This window comes from Populus nigra, chromosome 3 (assembly GCF_951802175.1).
Source record: "Populus nigra chromosome 3, ddPopNigr1.1, whole genome shotgun sequence".
NCBI classification, from domain to species: domain Eukaryota; kingdom Viridiplantae; phylum Streptophyta; class Magnoliopsida; order Malpighiales; family Salicaceae; genus Populus; species Populus nigra.
In genome coordinates, this window is record NC_084854.1 from 15,299,514 (window position 1) to 15,305,513 (window position 6,000).

Sequence of the window (6,000 nt, forward strand, 5' to 3'; positions counted from 1 at the left end):
TTATGAAGTTGCAGTAATTTAATGAATTGTTTTTTTTTTTTTAAATAAGTTCTTAACTATGCTATTTCTCTTAAAAAATATATATTAGGAACTGTGTTGTTATGATATAGCATTTGGTAACAGAAATAATGCAGGACACCGTATGGTAGGGGCACGTTTTCTTTTCAAGAATTATTTCCATTTTGAATCACTTTGCCTCCCAACAATCCATAGGGTAGCAATGTTGTTCTCAATTTTTTATCCAAAAATAAAGACCTATGAAATGAAAGTTTCACCATGTATATTTGGCTCCTCATAACTTGCAAATTAATATGTATCATTGAGTTAATTGTTTCATTTATTATTATTTACCGTATATAGAGCATGAGAAATTTACTGTGGTACTAGAAAGAGTTTAAAATGGATTGTAATAATGGATTGATGTTTTTATCCTTTATCAAATTAGTTTAAAAAAACTAAGTTAATGGGTAAAATTGATTTTTTCATACAATAAATATGTTATTTTTGTTTTCTTGGGCTACAGAGGTCTTTTCTCTCTTTTTAAAACAATGAAATACATTCACTATCTTAAAAAAGAAAAATAAGATATTTGGTTTCTAGGGATTTTTTTTGAGATTTTACTTTTTATCACATGTTAAATTTACTAAAAAAACATTTGTTTCAAAATTAATTTAAGCTTTCTTTGGGAGTATTTTTGTATTTTCAAGTGGGTTTTTTTTATTATTATAACAAGGTTGATAAAGGGGTAAATTAATCTTTCATATTAATTAAAAAATATTAAAAAAACATTGTCAGGCATGTAGGAGGACATTGCAATGCTTCGGCAGCGTGTACACCATCATCTGCAATTAAAAATTTGCTTCTATCATGTCATTGAATTCCTCACAGCATCCTCTTCCTCTACAGATGACGCATGTTAGGTTTTACTGGATGAATTGTCATCATAATCTTTTTTTCTCTCTTTTCTAAAAAAAAAAAGAGTTCAGGGCAGTTCCTTGGTTGGATATATTTGAGTATGAGTCTTTATTCCTTTGTCTTTTTTTGCCAATAGCATCCTTTAATCTAATTTTTTTATTTTTTTATTTTTCAAATTTGATCATAATTCTTTTTTTTTTATTTTTTTCTTGTCACTTTTGTAAACTTTCAATTGTTTTCAATTTCATTCTTTAATCACAATATTTAATTTGTTGATTATATAAAATTTGGTTCTTATTCTCTTGATAGTTTATTCTTTAATTCTTTTGTGAAATTGATTTTTATTTTTAAATTTAGCCTTTCAGTAAAAAATTATTCATCTTATATTTTTTTTTTCAAATTTGGTCTTTATTCTTTTAATTGCTATTTTTTTTTCTTTTGAATCCTTTTTTTGTGATTAATTTTTTTTTTCAATTTCATCATTTGATATTTGATTTATTGAAATTTGGGCTTCATGGTTTTTTCCAGGTTTTGTGTTTCCAATCAAATGGACCGTGTCACGGGTTTGTATTATTTTTTTTTAAATAGGCATCAGTGTTTTCTTTATTTTTATTTTTATAAAGTTATCCCGATCTCATAACCTAAGTTATGGGTTTGGCAAGTTAGCTCGGGTGAGTTCACACATTATGTTTTTGCCTTTTAATTATTGTTCTTTCTTTTTGATGTTTTTGTTTGATTGATTTTTTTTTATTTCTTCCTTCAATATTTCATTTGTTAAGAATTGGCCTTCGTGGTTTTTTCTTATTTGGTTTTTTCGATCAAATGGCTTAACACATGGGTTTTATAGGCCAATAAGGGTTGACATCAGTTTTTTTTTTCTTGTTTTTTCCATTGCATAATTTGATATTGGTCTTTTTAAAAATTAAGTTTCATGATTTTTTTTATTTTTTTTATGTCGGGTTATCTCTATCTCATAACTTGACCCATGAGTTTGGCGTGTTAACTCGGGTAGGCTCAAACCCTTTTTTGACTTACAATTTCTGTTTTCTTTTTATCCTTTTGTATTTTTTTTTCAATTTCATTCTTCAACTTTTGATTAGTTGAGAACTAGGTTTCAAGGTTTTTCTAAATTTTTTGTTTCTGGTAAAATAAGTTAGGTTACGGGCTTAATAGATTAACACGGCTTGACATCATTTTTTATTCTTATTTTATTTTTTGTTTTTATCATTTTCTTTTTAAAAACATGCTTGCGATGATTGAACATCATTTTTTTCTCAATTGTTTTATTTGATTCGTGCCATAACACGAGCCATATAACTAGTTATTATATATTTTGCGTTTTCTTCCATGAGTTCTTTTAAGAAATTCTCATTTTCATATGTTTTTTATATCCTATCTCATATGTCTCTTTTGTCATTTCTAAACAAAAATATCCTACAACCCTAAAAGTAAAATTAATTTTGAAAATCCTTAAAAAATAAAATTTAAAAATATGAACAATCCTATAAAAAAAATTAAAAAACTTGTGAAAATGGAAATTTTATTTTAAAAACCTAAAAAATAAGAATAATTTGTAAAATCCAAAAGATGAAAAAAATTGTATCTTGAAACCTCGTTGCATTGAATTGTGAATAAGTTATCGAATTTGGTATTTTCTTTGAATTATTTTAATTTGCTATGACCATAGGTTTGATTTAATGCAACTGAGCATTAAATATCAAATATATTTTGGTCACGTATGCTTTTGCATTAAATTTTGAAAATTTGATTGAATTTACTGTGAATTTTGCCAATTAGAATTTTTGTTGTAATGCAATTTAGTTAAAATTACATCTAGTTAATTAGAATTTGATTTTTTTATTTTATTTTTACATAATGTCTTATAACATATTTATGTTTTGTCATTACGATGACATTATTGTTCCTAATTTGAACAATAATATAACATATAATGGTGCAAATAGGTTATTGTTAAATAATAATTTAGGCATGTCATATATGAAAATGAAAGAAACTATTTGTCATGGACTTGGGTAAAATTATAATGACATTGATGTTGAAATAACTTACAGATTTGACCTCCATTCGATGTTTTGTGCAGAGCTTGAACTCTAGAGGTCGAAACGAAGTGATTTCAGTGGAATTATAAAGCTAATATCCATATATTTCTATACATATAAGGAAAGAAAAAAAAATGAAGAGCATGGAAATCACAGCCTTCAAAGTCAAATCTTGCATTATGCTAGTGTTGACTTTCGACCATTCCGACTTGAATATCTTGAGCTACAGAAGTCCATTTGATGCAAACTAAATTTTTATGAATTCCTGACTCGAAGACCTATCAGCTGCCAAATTTCAGCAGAAAAGGAGCTCATAAGAGATATATATGATTTTTCTAAGATGACACGTGAATTCTGCCAGCAAACAAGTTTTGTGAAGAAACAAGTTCAAATTACGTCCCAAAGCATCCAAACTGATATCTAAGTCTTTATTTCAGCAATTTAGCTCCTCTAAGTCAAAAGTCAAAGCTTGAAGATTTTATGTCAAGCTATTTCTCCTTTTTTAAGAAATTAAATAGTTATTTAAATGTAAATTATCTATTTAGGAAATGACTATTTTGTAGAGAAGGGATTAGGGTTTCCTAGGATATAAAAAGAAAGAGAGAATGGAAAAGGGACGATGGCTAACTAAGAGAGAAAAAATACACATTCCTCCAACAGAACCCAAAATCATGTTTTCTTCCTTCTTTTTGATTAATTGTTCAGTAGACATGCAAGGCTAAACTTTTTTTCTTGGTTGCAAGGACACGAAAACCTTCGGATTTCAAGAATTGTGAGATTTATTTTACCTTTTCCTTTCAATTTATATGATGAATATGTTTGTTCTCCTAAGCTTATTTTTTCTATGATTGTTTATTTTAATTGTTAGAACTGACTCTAAGTTATTATTGTAGACAATCTATTGCTAAGTTCGATATCAAAACTGGAGTTGTGGTATATGAACTTGTGAAACAACTGAGTTTAATAATTGTGGCGAATTTACATTATTAACCTTAGAGAGAATATTTAATTGATCAAATCAAACATGGACCGCGAACTATATTGTTTAGATTAATCAACTCATCTAGTTCTTAAGGCTGCCATTGAATTAAATTACTAGTGCAGACATTGTGGTTGTTTAATACTTATGATTAGTTGTACAACGGATCTGTTAACTAATCAATATAAGAAAAGATAAATATTCAGAGTATAATTTGACGTTTCGTTTTCATGACTAGTTCTGATTTTTGTAGGTGGACGTTTACTTGCGACCAATGTTTGTTTTTCTTAATAAATTTTGGTTTTCTTTGATTTAACATTGATTGCTTTCTTCTTTTTACTTTTGCTTTAGCTTAGATAACCTCCAAACCCCCTCCAAATTGCATATCATCTAACATAAAAATCGAACTTGAACGTTCCTCGTGGAATCGACCCCTTATTTTTTCTATGATTGTTTATTTTAATCGCAACATAGAACATACACTTATTATAAATGGCAGACATCCCAACATCTATGTTCATATGTTTTTGCATGTTGTGCTAAGAATCACATAAACTTTACATAGTTTATTGATGATCATTACATGGTTTAAAGTTACAAATTAGCATATGGCATGTCATTTTGTCCATTACCAAATGAGTTAGAATAGAGCAATTACACTGGACCTCTAGTTGAAGTAGACTTATCTAGATGGAAATTTGGGCGTATTCAACAAATGTCTACTTGTTTGCACAACGAGATGGATGCAAGAGAGAGTCATACACATTATAAACATGACATATGTAACGAAATAGGTCATAATAGGAAAACATGTCCTAATTGACAAGTATGTATGGCAATACAATTATATAACAAAACATACATTTGTTAAAATATATTATGATATTTTTTAAAAGCATATTAAGCTTATCTAATTTTACATAAAACACAGGTACTCTTACATAGGATGCCATGCACTCAAAGTGGTAGATCTTGTTCTCATGTTGAGTGGCCATATTATGATGATGACATTCCCAGAGAGAATGACTATTTTCATGGAGAGTTTGAGTCACAATACATGCCTACTAGACCCATTGACATTTCTGTCCTACGAATATTTTCACCTAGATTGTAAGAATATTTTATTTTAATAAATATTTTTATTACTTAACATTAAAGGTATTATATATTTATTTAATTACATTTTAAATTGTTATGCAGGATAAGACCATGATTTATTGTCAAACTCATAAGCGAATGAGATAACATGAGCAAGTTCATCCATATGTTTTCCAAGCTATTTTTTTATACATCAGTTGTTTATAATACATCAACTTTGACTATGACTTGATCCATGCACTAATTGAGTGATGCAGATGTGAGACACACACATTCCATCTTAGACATGAGAAGATGACACCGACCCTACATGATGTGACAATTTTGCTTAGACTTCTTATTGATGGATAAGAAGACACATCTACTAGCATTCATAATGAGATTGTGTTATGCGAGTATGCATCTGGATTGGCACCACCTCCTTCTTAATTGAAGGGGGGTACCATACGTTTTAAATGTATTAAAGAGACATTGACCATACCACCATATGATGCTAACAACGAGGTCTTATGGAGGTATCCATTAAATTATGATTTGAATGTTATGATTATTTGTTAAGTATATATGAATTAATATGATAATTTTAATGTGTTATGTAGGTATGCCAAAACATATATATCGTATCTATTTGGCATATATTATTCATAAACTTCACAGGGAGACATGTGCCTTTAATTTATCTAATGCTTCTAGATGATTTTGATGTTATTCTCATATATAGTTGGGGATCTGCTGTATTGGCATGCATGTGCATGCATATATGTCTTACATGCAAGAAGATGGTCAAATAGATTGATAGATGTTTGCTACTTCTACAAGTATGAATCAAAAAATTTAAGATAACTATTTACATTTTAAATGTTTAATATTAACATGAAATAAACAACTCATTTTTTTTATTTCATAACAATTATGATTTTAAGAGTATCTTCATATAGGTCGACCTTA